Source organism: Filicampus tigris, chromosome 5 (genome assembly GCF_054856515.1).
Source record: "Filicampus tigris isolate MCC_2025a chromosome 5, RoL_Ftig_1.0, whole genome shotgun sequence".
NCBI classification, from domain to species: domain Eukaryota; kingdom Metazoa; phylum Chordata; class Actinopteri; order Syngnathiformes; family Syngnathidae; genus Filicampus; species Filicampus tigris.
In genome coordinates this window covers 28,529,295-28,550,531 of record NC_141221.1, presented here as the reverse complement: position 1 = coordinate 28,550,531, position 21,237 = coordinate 28,529,295, and the positions used below count along the sequence as shown (strand labels likewise).

Genomic DNA, 21,237 nt, shown 5'->3' with positions numbered 1-21,237 from the left:
CCAATTAACAGAAAGTTTCTTCTGGGAACAAGTTCACGAGTTCTAACATTTCCAACGTGTCTTAATGACATGTCTGTGACTGAACAAAGTTCTGGATTTATGGAACACTTTTGAACCCTTTTTTTTATTCCCCTGAAATCAGCCCTGTTTTCAACTCCGCTCTTGGTCAAGGTGCGCCAATGTGAGTTTGGATTTGCATTGCTCTAACAACCAAGAGTAGAGCTAACGAGTTTACCGTTTATATGTTTGCTGAAGCTGCAGCCTGAAGTCTGAAAAGAAAAACAAGCCCCCATAAAAACAGCCAGCAAAAGCATAGACTTATCAACAAGCCGCCAAATTACACTTGCATGTGTGCCATGCAGTGAACATATCGTCACACCCAACCTCCATTCTACAGTATTGGTCAGGTTGGCTCGATCCTGATCCCCGCCCCCTTCCGTGTGCGTGTGTGGGTGTGTGTGGGTGTGTGTGTGTATAATTGCATACAGGTGTGTTGGAGTCAGTCAGCAGCTGCACCTCATCTAAGTAATGAGCAGCTGCAAGTCTTAAGATGGACATGGACTCCACCATGCTGCCAGATTGACAATGCTCTGTCTAGTTATTTGCATCCAGCCATTTTAAACTACCAGAGGTGTCAAATCCAGGTCCAAGAAAGGAAGTCTGCTGTCCAATGTTGTTACGAATTTTCCCTGCATCTGAGCATTCACACAAACTCCACGAGAATTCCTTGGATCATGGTGAGCAACATCAGACCTGCACACGGCAGCCAAACAAGTTTTATGACTGTCCAAACCTGAGATCATAACACGTTACACGATGTCGGCATGTGACAAAAAAGTCAAACCACCTAGATAAGATAGAGCATCTTATTGAATGAAATTTGACACATGAATAAAATTAGCCGTAATTCATTAAAGTTGGTTAAGTTCTATGTTGCGAATTGGTCCTAATTGACTTGTCCAGAAATCAATGTAAGTAAATGGGAAATTTGTAAAAAGCATAATTGTTAATACATTTTGGCTTCAATATTTCTAATATCTATGATCAAGTGGAGATGAGTCACAATTTTCATCACTATAAAACTGTGGAAAAATGGTTGAAAAGATTCATGTTGAATAATGTTATTGCTAATTACAGTAAGTGTTTAAATGCTTAATTTGTTAGATAATAATACCCAAGAAGGATTTAGTATAAAAATATAATTTTCTAAAATTAATACTTCCTCAATTATGCTAAACATTGATATGCAAAATGGAGTCACTGATGGTGTAGTGGTACACACGCCTGAGTTGTGTGTGGGCAGCGTGGGATCGGTTCCCTCTCAGTGACGTTGTCTGTGTGACCCCTGCGACTGGCTGGCGACCAGTTCAGGGTGTAGTCTGCCTTTCGCCCATTGTCAGCTGGGATACGCTCCAGCACCTCCCCGCGACCCTGTACAGGATAAGCGGTTTGGAAGATGACACACGACACATTGATATGCGAAATCTTTGGTTGCAAATATTGGCGGACTAACGTGAGCTCTCAGATAATTAAAACCGATTTTTAAAATAGGGCGAAGTGGCCTAAATTTCCTCACTCAATGTAGATTATTTGTTGTTTATCACACATGGGCCCGTACCTTTTAACGTATTCTATGGTTAAGCCGCTAAGCATTATCTATGGCTAAGAATTAGAATTAAAAAATTAGAATAAAAAAAAAAAAAGCACAACCAGTGGCAGAGCATATTGTCGCTGTCCTGTGAAAAACACGTATGTCCAATTTTGTAGTTTTTGTTCATTGTCACTTTAATGGGATGTCTATAATGCAGACACCCCATTCATGTAGAAAAATAAATAAATAAATAAATAATTTAAAATTGGATATGTGTTTTTCACAGGACAGCGACGATATGCTCTGCCATTTGGTCGCACACATTATAACACTTACAGATTACCACAGATTTTTATGCTTTTAATCAATTTGAATAAATAGAATAACCAACAAAACAACAGGTTCACACACTATACACTACAATCTTGCACCTACAATACTATGGAGGTAAATTTGGTGCAAAAGTAACTTGTACTTGTATCAAGGAAATTTGTACTTGTAACAAGGAAATGGTAAAAAAAATTCAATTTGTAGAGAAAACAATTTGAATGCGTGTAAAATAATTTTGTATCTGTAAAAAAAAAAAAAAAGAAAATGTGTACCTGGGGGGGAAAAAAAAAATGTACTTGAAAATTTGTACCTTTAGAAAGGACAACTTGTATGTGTGAAAAACAAAATTCTCCTTGGTCAGAAAAATGACTTGTAGTTGTGGAAAAAAGAATTGTACTTGAAGCAAAATTTTATTTGTACTTGTGGGGAAATACTGATTTGTACCTGTATGGATGACAATTTGTAGAAGTTGGGGTCACGAGCTGTTGGACGCTCATGTGACTTTTGCACCACATTTACCACTACCATGTGGAGCAAAACAGATTTGTACTTGTAAGACTCACAATTTGTACTTGTACACGAGGCACGTGGGTGCTGGGGGGCAAGGCTAGGTTAAATGCGCCATCTCGACAAATCAAGTGCGACGGATTTGGGTTCAACCTCATTGGTTAACCTTGGTCGCCCAGCAGGAGCGCGCAGGCTGGAGCACCCCTAACCACCACTTGGCGACCTTCTATTTGGTGTTTGATGCTTCCGGGTATGTATGTAGTATCTCTTATCGGTTATTTTGGTGCCATGCAGGGATAGGATTGCATCTATCGCTGTGAAATACTGCGGTTATAGTACAACAATAGTCAACACGTGTACGCTGGTCCCCTGTGTTGGTTAAAACATTTCTTAGCTGACCAACAAACGGCTAATGTACGTGCCGTTCACAGGTGCACTCAGTAGTAATTAGGGTGTGTGTGCATTGACTTCATATTCTTTGAGTTATGCAGAAGGCTAAACGTATATAACATACATACTGAAGTAGGATGTAAATTTCCATCTGAATGGTTTAGTAGCAGAAGAATGAAGTAGGGAAAAGTGTGCACAATCAGAGGTACTTAGACGCACTGCATTTTCATGGAATTATGTTACAATAACTATGACATTCAAACCTCTTGCGTGTATTTCCAGACCCTCCGGCCCGGCCGGATGCCCATTTTTGGGGCGGAAGGGTGGGGTCTGACAAATTTTTAAAAATGGCTGAACTAAGTATGGCCGGAAGTTGATTTTAGTCCGGCCCACTAATCGGCCCTCATCGCGTGTGACGTGCTCGCGAGGCGAACAAAAATCATCTCAGCTTACTCGGTGAAAGGCGTCTTTTTAGGCTTCTTTCTACTCCCACTTCTGCGCGAGAGACAATTGCTGTTATAGGGATTGTGGTATTACCCCCCCGAACCCCCCCACCCCCACCACCGTCCCCTCTTGTAATGGTATGCCCCAGTTGCAGGGGGGAGGCGCGGGTTACGTGATGTGATGATAAGGAAATTCAAACACGCTTGAGCGCACATTGCTGTCTCACATGTTGCGATGACATACAGTTTCCCACATGGAGACGGATGACCACGCAGCTCATTGCTGCTGCTGCAAAGTAAACATTACTAAACAAGCTGCTCATCCACGTTCCCCCTTAGCCGCCACCTTCAAGATCGTTTTCGCAATAAAATTAAATGCATCGTCTAGTCATCTCGGTCCCTTTATGGTTGTAGCAGGCACAATATCCATTGTTGTCGCTGTCTTTTGGAAGCGACGCCCCCCGACTTGTTTCAAAACAATTTGTGTGGAGGGTTGCGGCCGGACCGGCAAAAAACAGAGATACATAGAGAATATTTACTGTTGAGAGGGTGAAAATTGAAGGATTTGGAACGTTTTAAACCAAGTATGAAAATAATTAATCGATTATCATAAAAGTTTACCGTAATTTGATAGCTGATTAGTAGATTAATCTTTGAACCTACACTCGATTTATTTTTTTCTTTTATGACTCACATGGTTTGCAATGATATCTTCTTTCTATACAAGGGTCTTTTAAAAGCTGAACTAATTAAATTTGGACTTGACAAAATTGAACTTCTCTGACGAGATGTCTACACAGCAATCACCTGGCTCCACTACATGCCGTGCTGCACCAACTGGAGGAAGATGATCTGAACCTGCCCAGCAACATCCACCTTTTCTGCTGTCAATGTCTTTGTTTTCCGCTTACAAGCCCAACAATATTTTCAAAGATGGCTGGGACAATCATCCAATGAGCAAGTCAAATGGTACTGCTAACCAATTGTGGCATGTAGGACTGCAGCACAATTTACAGGAGTCTAAGGAGTAAGTCCTTTTGAACTTTGGTAAACAAAACATGCAGTTTTTCAGGCAACATAATGAATCATTACACATCACCTACAGGGTTTGCACATCCCCATGATTAACTGGGAAAGTAGTGGCCTTGTGTCCAATGATTCCATCTTTTGTGAGATTGACTGCCCTTTGAGACCCGAGGAACTGGCTGGACTTCATGTTGCTGTCGACTCAACAAAGCCGTTCACTTGCTTGGGAATAGACAAATATTTAGCAGCAGTGTACACACACAGCATTGTATGTGTAAGGCCCAGGGCTCCAGACATCTTTTATTTATTCGAGGCATAGGCATAACCGGAAATTTTAGTAGTGCAAGTAGAAAAATCAGTGGCCACATGAATCACAAATTGATATGCAAAATCTATATTTCCAATTGCACCCATTTAAACTACATTACCTAAAAAAGGATGGAAGTGTGAAGCAAGTAGTCCCTGAAAATAAAATGATTTGAAACCACAAATCAGCAAATGTATTGGTTACAAATGAAGAGATATTATGTTTAATTCTGACTTAAATTTCAAGGACAAAAATGCCACCATTTAGGGGCATTCTGGAACCCTGGTAAGGTCATCTGAAGTTTGTCTAATCCCAGTGGCAAAACATAATATAATCCTTTTGCAACTACTGTTGTTCACGGACCAAATCAGGATTGCGACCACTGAAAATTATGCAAAACTTGTGTAAACATGTAACCACCTCCACTATTACATATATTGTCCATGTGACAGAATATTGCCAACATTCAGTCAAATCTTCAGTCTCCATGAAAAATTGTGGCCTGAAAGTTATTATAATACAATGTATTGTATTAAGTTTATATTCTTTTTGTCATTGCTATACCTGTATTTATGTCAATTCCAGTAAAGAGAAAAAACTGCACAAGAAATGTCAAGCAAAGTCTTTATTTGTTTAAGATAAGATAAGATAAGAATGCCTTTATTGATCCCACAGTGGGGAAATTTTCATTGTTACAGCAGCAAAGATATAGGTCACACAGGGACGGCGGCATAATGTGGCCATTAATGTATAACATTGACGGCAAACATTTAGGATCAAACCTATGTAAATATACGCAGTAACGTGTATATACACATGTATATACACACCAACCTACATCTACATAAAAAGTATGAGGAACACTCATTTTGACCTGTACATAGTACAGAGGAAAAATACTCTAAGTAAGTGACAGTGCTGCAGTGCTGTAGTGAAATGTAAGGGACAGCATTGGATAAAAATAAAACTAGACTAGCAGTAGTGGGGAATATTGGGTATTGCACGATATGAGCTCAGGTGCAGGACTGCACAATTGCACTAATGTCCACCAGTTTGTAGAGACTACACAATGTTCTTGTTAAAGAGTCTGACAGCAGCAGGCAAGAAGGAACGGCGGAATCTCTCCTTTGCACAGCGAGGGTGTAACAGTCTGTCACTAAAGGAGCTGTGGAGTGCTGTTAGGGTGCCCTGGAGGGGGTGGTCCGGGTTGTCCAGCATTGATGACAGCTTGGCCAACATCCTCCTGTCCCCCACTGAGTCCACAGAGTCCAGGGAGCAGCCCAGGACAGAGCCGGCCCTCCTGACCAGTTTGTACAGCCGCTTCTTGTCCTGGGCCGAGACGCCGCCTGCCCAGGTGACCACTCCCTGGAAGATGACCGATGCAACCACCGAGTCATAAAAGTTCCCGAGGAGTCTCCCCTGAACCCCAAAAGACCTCAGTCTCCTGAGTAGGAAGAATCTGCTCCGACTCTTCCTGTGTTGTCGCACCAGTCCAGTTTATTGTTCAGATGAACACACAGGTACTTGTAAGTTGAGACTCTCTCAACATCTGTTCCCCGGATATTCACTGGTGCAGGTGAAGAGTGCTGGCGCCTACCGAAATCCACCACCATTTCTTTGGATTTCCCCGCATTGATCAGGAGGCGGTTCTGCTGGCACCAGTCCACAAAACCCTGAGTAAGTTCTCTGTACTCCCGATCATCTCCGCCTGTGATGAGGCCGACAATCGCAGAGTCGTCAGAGAACTTCTGCAGGTGACAGGTAGGGGTGTTGTAGTTGAAGTCCGAGGTGTATAGGGTGAACAGCAAGGGAGCCAAGACAGTTCCCTGTGGGGCCCCCGTGCTACAGAGGAGCACGTCAGACACACAGTCCTGTGTCCTCACATACTGTGGCCGGTTTGTGAGGTAGTCCTGGATCCATGTGGTGAGGTGGTGCGCCAACCCCGTCCGCTCCAGCTTGTCTCCCAGTAGGGTGGGCTGGATGGTGTTGAAAGCACTGGAGAAATCAAAGAACATGATCCTCACAGTGCTCCCCGCCTTCTCCAGGTGGGAGAGTGAAGTGTGGAGGAGGTAGATGATGGCATCATCCACACTGATGCCAGGCTGATATGCGAACGGAGTGTGTCCATTAAGGAGCTCACCAGGGGGTGCAGGTGGACAAGTACCAGTCTCTTCAGGGTCTTCATCAGGTGAGACGTCAGCGCCACTGGTCTGAAGCTGTTGAGCTCCTTTGGGTGGGGGGTCTTTGGCACCGGGACCAGGCAGGATGTTTTCCATAGCTGGGCGACCCTGCCCAGCTTCAGGCTCAGGTTGAACATGTGCTGGACAATTCCACACAGCTGGTTTGCGCAGGATTTGAGGAGCTGGGGGCTGATGCCATCTGGACCCGCTGCCTTCCTCGCCTTCATCTTCTTCAGCTGGTTCCTCACCTGAGATGTTGTGAAGGCCAAGGCTGGGCAGGAGGGAGTGGTGGCTATCTGGTGTAGCTGGGAGCTGGAGACTGTGGAGAAAAGGGGGGAGGGGGTTACACGCCCAGCAGGAGGAGTAGGTGTAGGCTGCAGCAGGAGAGACTGAGTGGAGGCAGGCATCTGATCGAACCTATTGTAAAAGAGGTTCAGCTCATTTGCCCATTGCAGGTCCCCCCCAGTCCGGGTCTGGGTTGTCCGTGGCCTGAGATGGTCTTCAGGCCCCTCCAGACTCCCCTGGTATTATTCTGCAGCAGCTGCTCCTCCATCCTCTTCCTGTAGGACCTTTTCCCCTCTCTGATCCTCCTCCTCAGCTGGCGCTGCACAGTCTTCCGCTCCTCTATGTTGCCTGACGCAAAAGCCCTCCTCTTCTGCTTGTGTGACAAAGTGACAATTGGGTCATTAGTTGTGTGGCCAATCAAAAAACGACCTTGGAAAATGTTGTACAAATTGTACAAATGTTGAATAAACTGTAACTGAACTATCGATCACAAAATCAGTGCTACTTGGTTTAAACTTGCAAAATTAAAACATCAGTCTATAAAAACCCAAAACCACTATCAGTTGTGGCATTGCAGTTCTTTTTAAGGAGAAAGTCAAGCCAAACATATTTTTTTCAATAATATGTTCTATGCAAGCCCAGTAGTTGAAACAAGGCATTGTGATAAATATTGCGTTTGTGGAATAAGAGTTAATCCACTCGTTGACTGAAAATGACATCGAAGTTGCTCAGGGCTCAGGACCAGTCACGGCTGACCTGTTTGCTGAGCCGTGATTGGTCATTACCTGAGCCCTGAACAGTTGTGATGTCATTTTCAGTCGACAGAAGTGCCAAAATGGCCGCCTCTGGAGATGGCTAAAAAGGGGTGGATTTTGCCACTTAACTCATATTCCACAAACGTAATATTAATCAGAATGGCATGCTTCAACTAGTGGGCCCGCACAGAATACATTTTTTGAAAAAAAAAAAAAAGTTTGGGTTGACTTCCACTTTAAATCATCACAAAATTCTGGATAATTTCTGTAATGGCCAGGCAATCTTAAATTCCAGAAGCACGTTGCTGAAGTGGGATGTGCCACTCCCACCACCGTCCACTTTCATATCGGGCATGGGTTTTCTCCCATCCCACCCAAAACTTGAGGAGCTGTTTAAGATGCTCTTGGGAGACTAAAAGTAAAGGAAAAAAACCTGATGAAAAAAAAAGTGCATGCAACACAGTGAGAAGTACTGTAGCCATTTACACTACTCATATTTCCTATAATACAATACAGTACAAGCTTTATTTATATGGTGCACAATGAACTGTTTGTACTGACAAAATAAAATTGAGTAAACTCAATACCATTTCTTCAGTGTAGTGGTTATACTATACTGCAAATATTCCACTATGCAACTTATAATGATAATGATATTTTTTTTTTCTTTTTAGTTTTAGGATAAGTGGTTTGGATAATGGATGGATGGAAGTCTGTTTGCAGCATGGGCCCTAGAATTTTTAACTTGCTCCCCTGAAACTCCAGGTGATGGGCCACTGTGCTCCTAGTTAAAAAAAAAAAAGTTAGACTGAAGGACAGAATGGTGTTGACCCCTTTGGTTTTCTTCTTACCAAGCTAAATTCTGTTAATTTCACGTCGAGTGCTACTCATGGCAGTCACCTGCACTATATGACAATTTAGAGCAAGTACTTTGCAGTGCTGCGATTACATCTGGATTACAACTTTGTGCACGTTTAGCCTTCTGCATAACTCAAATAAAGAATATGAAGTCACTGTACACACCGTAATTACTACCGAGTGCACCTGTGAACGGCACGCACGTGCGTTAGCGATAGCCGTTTGTTGGTCAGCTAAGAAATGTTTTAACCAACACAGGGGACCAAGCGTCTTGACTATTGTTGAACTATAACCGCAGTATTTCACAGCGGTAGATGTGATTCTATCCCTGCATGGCACCAAAATAACCGGTAAGAGACACTACGTACCCGGAAGCATCACACACACCAAATTAGTGTTGGGTTGTTCGCGAACGATTTGTTCAAAAAGAACAAATCTTTTCAGTGCACGTGAGTGAATGGATCACTTCCTGAAGTGATTCATTCTTTTCTTAGTTCATTTGAGCTCAGCCACGCACATGTTGTCAATCTTTGCAATCGACCAATCAGCAGCCAACGTCAGATATAAACGGGATTTACTGAACATACTGCCACGCTATTGGTCTTCACGAAGGAATCAGTGATGTCATTTCCCGTTCACCAACGATTCGGTGAGTGAACAGGTAGCTGCGGGAATCAATGATGTCATTTCCCATTCACCAATGATTCACTGAGTGAACGTGTCACTGCAGGAATTAGTGATGTCTTTTTCCGTTCACCAACGATTGGGTGAGTGAATGTGTCAAAGCGGGGATCAGTGATGTCATTTCCCGTTCACCAACAATTCAGCGAGTGGACGTGTCGCTGCCATTTCTCGTTCAAGCGAATGAGAACTCCATGCAGTCAGTGAGTGAACTGAGTTTTGCTATGAATGATTCGCGATTCGCCAAGGAAGGAACCACTCACCAACACCACTCCTTTCGTGCTCGCGGGGACAAGCTTTCTTTGGCATCCGTTTCTCCAAGCTAACGGCTACTGTTAAGCCCATCCAAGTACCGGGAGCAAGCGTATGAAAACAAATAAGAGCTCTGACAAATTTAAAGTCCCTCGCCAGATCGTGATGAGGTGCCCCGGTCTGCAGCAGCTGGGAGATGACGTTGTTGTGGATATGGAACAACTTTATTTGAAAACATTTATTACAATACACATATGTGCGCTTAAATATTATTATCCTCTCTGTCTACTGCAACTATAATGTGGTGCTATCATTATAATGTTGGTTTGCCATTAAATTGTACTTTTATTTCAAATCTTGTTTGGTGCTCGAGTGTTTTATTAATTCTTGTTTTTATTTCAGCGCAACAGAACGTTTAACCAGACATGTAGTCATCCGCTTCATTTGACAAGCCTGCACTTTGTAACACGTGAAAACAAAAATACAACGGGCGCGTGACGGCCGTGTGTTATGTCCTCCAAAATAACAAATGTTTATATATGTAGGCACAGTGTCTACTGCGATTATTGTTGTTGTTAGTATTTATCACCGTTATTATAACCACTATTATCATGGTTATGATAATGGTTTTAAATATTTTAGTGTTTTTTTGTGTTTTTTTTTTTTTTTTTTGAAGTCCGGTGCATTATCACCAAACACGAATACAACTATTGCCTGACGTGATTACAGTACATCAATGGAAACGCATAGGTTTTTGTTAGCAACGATAATCCAAACGCACCAATTCTAATAAATACAACATCAGGTGTGGAGAATTTTATAAAGATAAAAAAAAAATCGGTACTCAAAGCACTGTACATCATTTTACCTACTGATGACGCAGCAACTGGAGGTTCAGTATCTTGCTCAAGGATACTTCATCATGGTCACAATGGCCGGGGCTCGAACCCACAACCTTTGGTTTGGGAGATGATCACTCTACCACTGAGCCATACCGCCCCAACATGAAGGAGAATGATACGTCCAGAGCTGTTTCTCTGATTCAATAAATGACCCTGTTACCCATTGAGAAAATGGATAAATAAGCAATTTTATGTTATGAAATGAGTACCAGGTAAGGATAAATAATGGGGTTGAACTGCAATGCATTTACTATGCAGTATTTATTACACATAAGTACAAAAGAGCTTACTGGTGTGTGTTATTACTTGTGGCGCAATGGATAAAAAAAAACTCGGTTCGGATCAGATCATTTATTTGGGTCACAGATCGGATCTTTTTTTTTTTTTTACAATCAACAAAAATAAAATAGTACTTTGTCTTTATTCTATAAAACACATTTGCCCATTGTCAGGTTCATCAGATAGACATTTATGAAAACCACACAAAATAAGGAGATGAAGACACTCTCTTTGAATTTTAAAGCTTGCATGGAGAACGGAGAAGACCTGTACAATACAATTCTTACAGGCGTTCTAAAAAGGTCTCCCCGTCTCCCTTCTTTTTATTGTCACATACATGGGCGTTCCAACTCTAAAGGATGGGGTGGCCAAAAGGGCAGAAACGTCTTGTACTTGTCTATGTGTCTGCATGTAGGTGGAAAATTACTCAATACATGTGTGGTAAGACATGAGAAATCAACAATGTGGCAGGAAATTTCAGCAATCACCTTCATATTAGCAAATGTTAGCTTGACTTCTCCTGACCTCCTTGCGATTAGTTTATGAAAGCATCATGAGCAGCAAATGTATGATGATCAAATGATTGTGATTATTATATGAATAATTACTCCCACATTTCCACCTGAAAATCCTACATTTGCCCCATAAAATATAATCAAAAAGAACCTCCCAAAGGCTTTATTCCATTGAATCCTAAATACGGCAACAAAAGCAGGACCGCATAGTCGTAACCGTAATCATAACCACAATCGTAAACGCACCCATAGGCATATGGAGGCTATTTAGAAATCATAATTATTCCCGTAGACATGTGGAGGAAAAGGAAAAGATTACCAATGGCAGTTACATAATCACCTTCCTTGTCATCAGTACGATCAGCGTCACCAACATCAGCATCGGGCCATAGAGCAGAGGGTAAATTTCATGAATTTTAGAATTTGGAGGGGCAATAGCAGATGAGACGCGTCGGAGAACCATTGCGCGAATGCAGGGAATACAACAACATCCACACAACATAATAACTGCAACCACAGTTATAGAAACCAGGATAGAGAAGACCACATGCTTATAGTTGCCAAACATTTTTTCCCACCACCTGTCCCAGGCGGAGTTGGACACGTCTGAGTGCTCCTTTGGTTCAGGGAGCGCAGGCCCTCAATGGGTGAGTGACCCATCCGGGGCTGTGTTGTAAGGAATGAAAGTACAACACTGGTCACCAAACATTGCGCAAACACCACCTCTTTCAGCCAGGAGCATGTCGACCGCAATGTGGTTCTGGAATGCCAAGAGTGATGTAGCAGCCAATTGCTCTTTTACGGCAATGAGGCCCGCTTCTGTGTAATTACCCAGCTTCTGTATATCGTAATGGATGTAGTCGATTTGATCTACAAATGTATTAGGTGTGATCTACACAAAGATGGATTCCCACCCTGCTGCAATCTGGTTGAGCAGTTTATACTCGTCTGGAACACCCCTCGGCACACCAATTGAATCAATTCCCCATTCTTCCAAGTAGCACGTCGCCTTCTGGAGAGCAAGGAAGGGGAGTCGAGTGTGTAGGCAGCCAATTTGATATCCCTCTCTGAGGATGGAAAAATAGACACACGCATCAGCAATGACACGAGCGCACAGACGCCGGAGGTATTGCGTAGAGAGTCGTATAGTTTGTTACCGCTACACCACCACCACACATCGCTGCGTGGCAGCAGTACCCCCATTTGGTGCACAACAGTCTTGCACCACGTAGAATTTAGCACTCCCACTTTATTAGTAGTTCCTGTGAGGTTGACACAAGTAAAATTAGCAACTGTAATATCAGTGGAAAAAATAATTTGTCATCAAAGGAAATTTTCTTTCTCAGCTTTATTGGGATTCCAGATGTTCGATTCACAGGGACTTGAACAGCTTCTAAGGGGTCAGCAAGAACATATGGCATGCAAACAGTAATAGCATGGTTAGGGTCCGGCCCATGGATGTGTGGGCTTAAATACAACGTGATACACGGGTCATTGCTATTTTTATCATTGGTGCAACTCCAATTAGTGGTATTTATAGTCAATTGAATACCCATGATGACGTGAGTTAACTTGATATCGGGGCGAAGAATTTTTGCACAACGGTCAGTAGTCCAATCAGTCCAATCCTGACCCATTTCCGCTACTACAGCAGACCATACTCTGAACTGAACTGTACATAATGTGAAGTAAAACAGAGAGGATCATATGATTGGTATGATGTGTCCAGCTGACCCTATTTTAGAGTGGCAAGGTATGAATGTGGTGATCCTGTCAGAAAACACAGGCCCGTATTCCACTTGATACGTCTATTTATTGTGGTCTGCAACAACACAAAGAATAACATAGCAACATCATCCAATGCATATCCATTTGTTAACAATATGCCTAAACATTACAATTCACTGTATTAAGAAATTAATCAGCCAAACAATACATACAATACAAATTCACATGTTTTATCACTAGAATAGTTAGCATATGAGCCAAAATAACTAACTAGTGTTCATCAACGTGACATCACTCATGAGAACATATCTAGGCTATTATGTACAGCCTGACACGAACTTAAATTTTTAAACTCACCTTTTAACATTTACACACAACAACAAACGTGGTGAAATACGGGCAATCTTCAACAGTCTGCTGGCACGAACAAACTACGAGCTGTGTCGAAGAAGGAAAGAGAAAAAAAAAGTCACTCACTATCATCACTTAGCGCTCGAATTGCGTTCAATGCCTGCTCACAGTGTGGGACATGTCAGCACTACGTCGAAACTCAATGAAATTATCAAATGCCAACAATTACTAATAATAAAACAACGTGAGATTTCTAACATGAAGTATTTCTAATAAAGTGTGTTTTACTCTGTTTTACTCCAAATAACGTTTCACCACAATCCGATTCTTGTAGAACAGCCATGGGGTGGCAAACATTGATGCAAAGAAATATATTACAGAAATGGTGTAACAAATTGGGTTATCTGTGTTGTGGTCGAATTTGTGTCTTTCCAAGTTGTTTTGTTTCTGAGGTTGATGAATGCATTGTGCGGCTCGCTGGATGGGAGGGCATGCGAGGGAGAGTAGCGGAGGACGAACAGGAGAGCCGTTGCTCTTTTTTGACTGAACGGTTGTCATACTGTATTGGCGTTGGCTGCGGCTCTTATTAGCCGGTTGGACTAATAAAAACATGATATTTAAACTACGTCTGACGGCGTGTTCTTTGAAGTCGCGACAATATATTTTAAAGCATGACGTCTTGGGCAGGCGCGAAGGACCTGATCAGATCTGCTTCCCACACTGGCTGGCTGCAGGCTGCGGGCCGGATCTAATAATAAAGCAATATCATCCCAGGCGCCGTAGAAAACTTTGCCTTGACTTTGACATGCACACATATGTACATTAGATGAATAAGCATGCAAGGGCATTTTTGTTGTTGTTTTTATTACTGATAAATTCTCTGAGGGTCATTATCCTCGGGAATGCTACTATTTACTTTGAAACATGCTGTTATCCTAATTCTGTAGTCTTCAAATAATAACACATTTTCCCTTATTTTATTTTTTTTACTTTCTGTCTGAGGTCATTCTCAAGCTTCTACCACAAGTGGCGGATAATTCTTGCCTCTGCTCCCTCAGACAGTTGCCACTCAAAAATCCTGTTCAGAATGAGGTAGCCAACCTCCACTCACACATTTGCACATTCACACTAATTTTACGCGTACAGGGCCCGTCGCCCTTTTCCTGTTTATAGACTACTTGGTGTACTCGATAGGGACTAGTATTCTCGAGGTTTGTAACCACCAGGTTATATAGACTAACCTGTCTTTCCAGTGTTAAAGACCACTCTGTCTCCCAGTTTTAAAGACTACAGTACTCTGTCTCACAGTATTAAAGACTACTCTGTCTTGAAACGCACGGCGCACTCATCCAAAAACAAGCCAATAGTGAGTCTTTTACTCACCAGAGTTGTCTTCACTCCTTCGGTATCCCGTCAACCCTCAGTTCCCAGACGCAGAGCCGAGACCCAGTCCCGGAAAGGGTCTCAAAGCCGTGGCCACAGTCTTTACCTGGATCTCGACTCCGCTCCCGGAAGCCTCGGGTATCTTGGGATCCGGCTCGAAGAACCAATTTAAATGTCAGGTACATCAGATAGGCATTTGTGAAAACCACACAAAATAAGGTCCGCTGATAGTGTAGTGGTACACACGCCTGAGTTGTGTGCGGGCAGCGTGGGATCGATTCCCGCTCAGTGACAGTGTCTATGTGTGCCCTGCGACTGGCTGGCGACCAGTTCGGGGTGTAGTCTGCCTTCGCCCATTGACGGCTGGGATAGGCTCCAGCAACTCCCCGCGACCCTATATAGGATAAGCGGTTTGGAAGATGACATGACATGACACACAAAATAAGGAGATGAAGACACTATCTTTGAATTTTAAAGCTCGCAAGGAGAACGGTGAAGAACTGTCCAATACAATTCTTGAAAGCGATTGTCCGCTGGCCGAGGAGAAAGTGACACATGTGGGGGATTGTTTCCTGCAGTAGCCGACTATCTGAGCCGACTGCCGAGTGAGTGAGGAATTGAAGTGGAGCATATGCTTAACTGAGGGAATTGGCCAGGTCGATGATGAGCTAGGAGCCCAGGATTGAAATTTGGAAATTGCCTGGAATAGAACTGAACCAAGTAAAATACTGTTAATCCCAATGGATTGTTCTGTGTGTATTAAATTAAATTGACTGGCATTTTGAGTTCAAAGAAAGAAAAATTAAGTTTAAATAAAATACATTCAAAAGACTTAATTTTTCATTATTTTACAAAGAAATCGTAATCGTAAAATCGGGTTTGAGAGAAAATAATCGGGATTTTCTCATTAGGCAAATTCGAACAGCCCTAATACCTTCTTATTTTATACATGGACCGTGAATGAAAAAGACCTCAAAGTGCAATTTAAAGCACATCCTTTTCCTTCCTAGCCTTGGTCCAAAGGCTTTCTTTGTGAAAAAGAAAGCAAAGCGACAGCCGTCGGACTACTTGCTGTTGCCAGCTGAGGACTAGCTGCTAGCAGCCCTAGTGGGTAGCTGTTGGCCACGAACACGGGAGACTTGTGCCGTGTCATACAATGACGGTGTAATTAACTAACAGTTCCTTAGCATCCTAAATTAGTGTTTGAATATGATTTTGTGATGGTGTTGTGTTGATGTTGGTAGCAACCAGAGATGGGCATTCCATCCCTGGGATGAAACAGTCCATCTGTCCATCCCTGAGACAGAACAGGCCATCTGTCCATCCCTGGGATGGAACAGTCCATCCGTCCATCCCGTACAGATGCCCATTTTGTGGACAGACGGAAGATGAGAAGTCTTTTAAAAAGGACAGACTAAGTGTTAGGTTCCCTGATTCTCCTCCTTGAGCCCCGCCCCTTCCTTTTCCTGTGTGTGTGTGTTTTGGGGGGGTATGTGTGTGTGTATGGTTGTCTTGGTGCAGGTGTGGAGAGACAATTGGTGCTGGGACCAGGTGCAAGCAATCACCATCAGCAGCATACTTAAGCTGGTACCAACCACCACCTCGTCGCCAGATCAACACTCTCGATTCAGAGTTTGTACTTCCAGCCACTGTCTTGAACTCTTGGAAGTACTTCCAGAAATTTGAACCTGTTACTATATTACTTCTCAGGTTACTCCTGTACTCAGCCTGCCAACCCTGTGCCGCGAACTCCGTCTGTTACCAAGTCAACTCCTGGACTCGCTCTCCGATCTACACCTTCATCCTTGATTCAATGAACACATTGTTGTATTTCTAAAGTCATCTCAGGTCCCTGCAATTGGGCCCTCCACACACCCAGAACCTTGACACTAAGCAATGACGGAAGTAGGTTTTCATCCGTTCCTCTATTCGTCCCTAACCGGGTCATGTACCGACTTATGTGTTGTGTTGGTTCCTTTTGAAAAGCAAGACCACTGTTGTTTTCCACGATGCCACGGAACCGCCATGACTAAGCCGGCAGAACACTGTAGCGTGCTCTTTTTCATGTGAGTTCCCTGCCTGCAGTATTGTTCTCACAAGCATAGTCTGCCCTCTTGTGGACGATGATTTCACTGACGAGGAAGAAATGTTTTTTTTTTTAACTAACTGATAACATTGAGTACAAACCGTATCCATTTTCAAGCGAAGCATGTCCTTGTCTGGGACATCTCAAGACTGTAAAAATCTATAGAAATCTGACAGGTCATGCCAGCTACGCCATACACCGAAAACTATGCAATACGTGGAAGACGTTCGTTCACCTCCTAAAATAACATTGAGTTATTTTGCAATACATATTTTTATTGCGAAATGCAATAAAAACTGAAAACTTCTTGTGTTTAAAAACACAAACGTTTTGCATTAAATCCCAAATAGTATTGCGTTATTATGCAATCTTAAATATTCTCGTGATGTTCCCTGGAAGCATTTTCAAAGAACGAGGACGGACGGCGTCGGAGGACAATTATTTTTGTCAACAAGGACAGAAGGACGAGGATGTAAGGGTACACCCAGGTCATGGACGGAGGACGGAGGACAGACAGATAAAAGGGTAAAGTGCACATCTCTGGTAGCAACTATGTAATGGCAATAAAAACTAAGGCAAGCTGAAATGTCAAAAATATAAGTCATGCTAGCCATCACGCCACCATGCAGGCCAACTTTAAAATAAAAGCCTACTGAGGCTATTGTATTGGCAAGCTTTTATTTTTAAGTTAGCCTTTGTGTTGGCAGCGTGTTACGTTCTGAGAATGTTTGCAACTTCCTTGACATGTCTAATGAATGACAGCACATCCACCAAATAAACTGCTACCTGAAGTAATTTTTTGGGAGGTACCCAAATTACTCATGGACTCATTTCGCCCCTAGTTGCAAAAATACATGTTCCCATACATGACTTAACATGGTCAACAACGGTTTTCAAGTTCCTCTACTGCTATTACAGCGACTGTGGACTGGTCATGTTGTCTTCACGTGAACGTGCAAAAATGTTTTTCACCCCCCAATCTGCGGGCCAAGTGCGACCCTAACCGTGATGCGTGGTCCGTAGAGATCATGGATCAAAGTTAATCCGCTGAACCAATAGGTATTACTCTGTTTACATAGATTAATGATGTTGGCCTTTTGAATTTTCCTGTCTCTCTCTCTCTCTCTCTCTCTCTCTCTCTCTCTCGCTCTCTATCATTCCCATGCTGCAATTTCATCGTATTAATTAAAAAAATATATATATTTACTAGTCGTTATTACTTCAATTACCACGACCGTAGCACCTCTTTTCATTTCAGTGTAAATCTTTAGCACCACTGGGTCGACGCCAGCAGCGGCATTGATTTTGGAGAGAAGCTGCGGGTCACCATGATCTATTAAAAAAAACTTAGTAGAGGAGGCATTACATCAGCTTCAAAATATTGATGATACTGTGTCTCAGGATGATTGGTCACTGGATGGCTTTGCTGACCTACGGGACCCACGGGCCACAAGGGTGCCACCACCACAGAGACCCCCGGCCCGGATCAGCCGGGTGGACAGCACACAAATGTAGAGGCCCCCGGCCACCCGGACCCAAGGAGCCCCTGCGATGACAGCCCCTGCGGGAAGGGCAGCCACCCCCCCCAACGCGGAGGCCCCCCATGAGGAAACACTGGAGCTAAAAGCTAACAACAAAACTAAAAAAACAAAACAGTAATATAGTCTAAGAACTAAAATCAGTAAGACAAGAAAAGAATAATCCTCAGTCAAAAGAAAAGATAAATTACTTAAAATTCGTTAAAAGCCAAACTAAAAAGGTGTGTCTTGAGCTTCCTCTTAAAAATATAAATATCTCTGCGGACCTGACGTCCTCTGGCAGGCTATTCTAAAGTTGAGGACCAAAATGGCTGAATGCAGCCACGCCATGCGTTTTGGTCCTCACCCTTGGAATAATTAAAAGGCCGGCGCCAGAGTACCTCAGGATCCGCGAGGGTTGGTATGATAAAAGCAAATCGGATAAATAAGATGGCCCAAGACCATTAACACATTTATAAACGAATAAAAGTACCTTAAAATCGATCCTGAAACACACGGGGAGCCAATGCAGCAATTTTAAAACCGGTGTAATGTGCTCCCTCTCTCTGGATCTCATCAGCACCCGAGCATCTGAAATCTGCAGTAGTTGTAATGGTGAAATACTCTTTTTGGGGAGGCCCGAGAGCAGGGCATTACAGTAATCTAAACGACAGGAAATAAAAGCATACATCAGCACTTCCGTGTTAGCCTGACAGCGAAATGGGAGAATTATTGGCGATCTTCTTAAAGTGATAAAAAACAATCTTAGTTACATTTTTAGGAATAAAACTGAGCTCAGAGTAAAAAATGACGCCCAAGTTCTTCACACAATGTGAGGGATTAAAAACATGAAGTTTTGGTAAAAGTTTCTCTCTCTGATCTTCAGGACCGATAACTAAAACCTCAGTTTTGTCCTGATTGAGCTGTAGGAAATTGTCTGCCATCCATGACTTAATATCTAAAATGCCATTTAAAAAGGCATTAACGGGTCCTGAGTCATCAAAGTCATCAAACTTTGTGTACTGCAGCGGCAAGTGAATGACAGAAATTTCAACAAGTGGCAGAAGAATATGAAACTATTATGACTTCTTATAGGCTCTCTCTATGGCCACAGTGCTGCACAGAATCGCCTCTGCGTTGGTCAACTCATGGGAAAAATGCAAAGTGATTGAGAGAAGAATCAACAATTAAAAAAAGAAAATAATAAATACTAATAGGCCCTTGACTTCCATAGGCCCCGGGGCTCAAGCCCATTAGTAAAGGAGACAGGGCGCTCTATGTTTGACTGAGTCAACCAAAGTGTGACCATTTGCGTATCATACATTGGTAAACGAAGGCAGCTCAGGCTGTCAGAACCCATGTGAATTACAAACACATGACCAGCGACATACTCACTAGGCATTGAGGCTCCTTCCTCGGGTCAATTCTGACTCAGACCGGATTGGTGAGGTGATGAGCGGACAGCGCGAATTGCATGACAACGCTGCGTCCGCTCGTCGGGGTGGCTTCAGCGGAGAGCAATGTTTGTGTGTCACAATGATTGCACGGCATCATGTGTGCATTTTTATTTCCCACTCCGTCAACTACATGTGCCAAATCAACTTTTCAATGTCTTTATATAAGGAGAATATGAAAATAAAAACTGTAAATGTAGCTCAGTTTTGTTTATTATTATCATTGTTATTATTGTAATTAGTGTTTTTCCAATGCCATTTTTTGGCCCCAATACCGATTCCAATACCCAGCTGTGTGGTATCGGCTGATGCCGATACTGTACCGATACCAGACTTTTGGGGGGAAAAAAAAAAAAAAAAAAAAAAAAGATATATATGAGCATTTTTTTTCATGTAATTCTAAAGAACTGCATACTCACTTGGACGTAAAACCATTGCTATCATGGCTTGGTCAGACTTTGTGAAACAGGAAAAAATAAGAAATAACACATGAGGTATCTTTGAGAAAGATTGTGTCGGATTAATAACAAAAGGTATAGGACATTATTCTAAAAGTTTGTTTTGAGTATTAGTGACCCATCGCAACAACTGCCGCTCCCAAATCCACTTTCAAAACCAAAAACAAGCAGTAGAAAAATCCACAAGTTCAACTCCAAAATCCAAAATTGAGCAGGGTTTGTTGTTGTTGTCCATTCCCCTTGTTCATGCTCGCTGCCGCTGCCACCGCCGCCACAGGCTCTTGGTGCTTGTTCACATGTTTCGTCCTCAAATGTTTTATCAGGTTTGATGTATTGAACCTGGCCACTTTGGTTCCGCCTCTTGCGACATTCGCTCTAGCTGTAGTTTCTATGTTGAAGTAGTTACATATGGCCGACATTATATCTCCTGCGTACGGTGTTTCAACGTTGCGCACGACGCCAAATCTGACTCGGTGTTTTCTTGCTTTGGTGTATCATAACATCATTGTAAACCAAACGATGGTTGAATAGATTAGTTGCGTTGCCGGTGGGTGCAAAGACAACTTGCACTTTATACGTCTTTGCTCACCGTCTTCCATGGCGAACCCAAAATGTAAGCAAATCAGCGATTTCAACTTGCCTTGCTTGTTTACAAGTCGTCATGTCATGTCATCTTCCAAACCGCTTATCCTATACAGGGTCGCGGGGAGTTGCTGGAGCCTATCCCAGCCGTCAATGGGCGAAGGCAGACTACACCCCGAACTGGTCGCCAGCCAGTCGCAGGGCACACATAGACACTGTCACTGAGCGGGAATCGATCCCACGCTGCCCGCACACAACTCAGGCGTGTGTACCACTACACTATCAGTGGACTGTTTACAAGTCGTTCCTGTGGCAATTCGTGTGCCAAACGTTGAGTAGGAGCGTGTGCAGTGCGACTTGCCGGGTGCGGGGTATGG

General features: G+C 42.9%; 2 long non-coding RNA genes across 2 annotated transcripts in view; one reads left to right on the top strand and one right to left on the bottom strand.

Moving 5' to 3' along the window:
* The first annotated feature begins 579 nt into the window (after positions 1-579).
* LOC147148017 (uncharacterized) lies at positions 580-17,084 on the top strand. The gene is made up of 3 exons (XR_015086867.1): positions 580-737; positions 16,285-16,395; positions 16,474-17,084. It is a non-coding gene; the product is annotated as an uncharacterized LOC147148017 (long non-coding RNA).
* The window catches only part of LOC147148016 (uncharacterized), a 30,645-nt gene continuing 22,398 nt past the window's right edge, over positions 12,991-21,237 (bottom strand). The window contains exons 2-3 of the long non-coding RNA XR_015086868.1: positions 13,387-13,467; positions 12,991-13,123 (exon numbers count right to left, since the gene is read on the bottom strand). This is a non-coding gene — a long non-coding RNA (uncharacterized LOC147148016). The remainder of the gene's footprint in view (positions 13,124-13,386; positions 13,468-21,237) is intronic.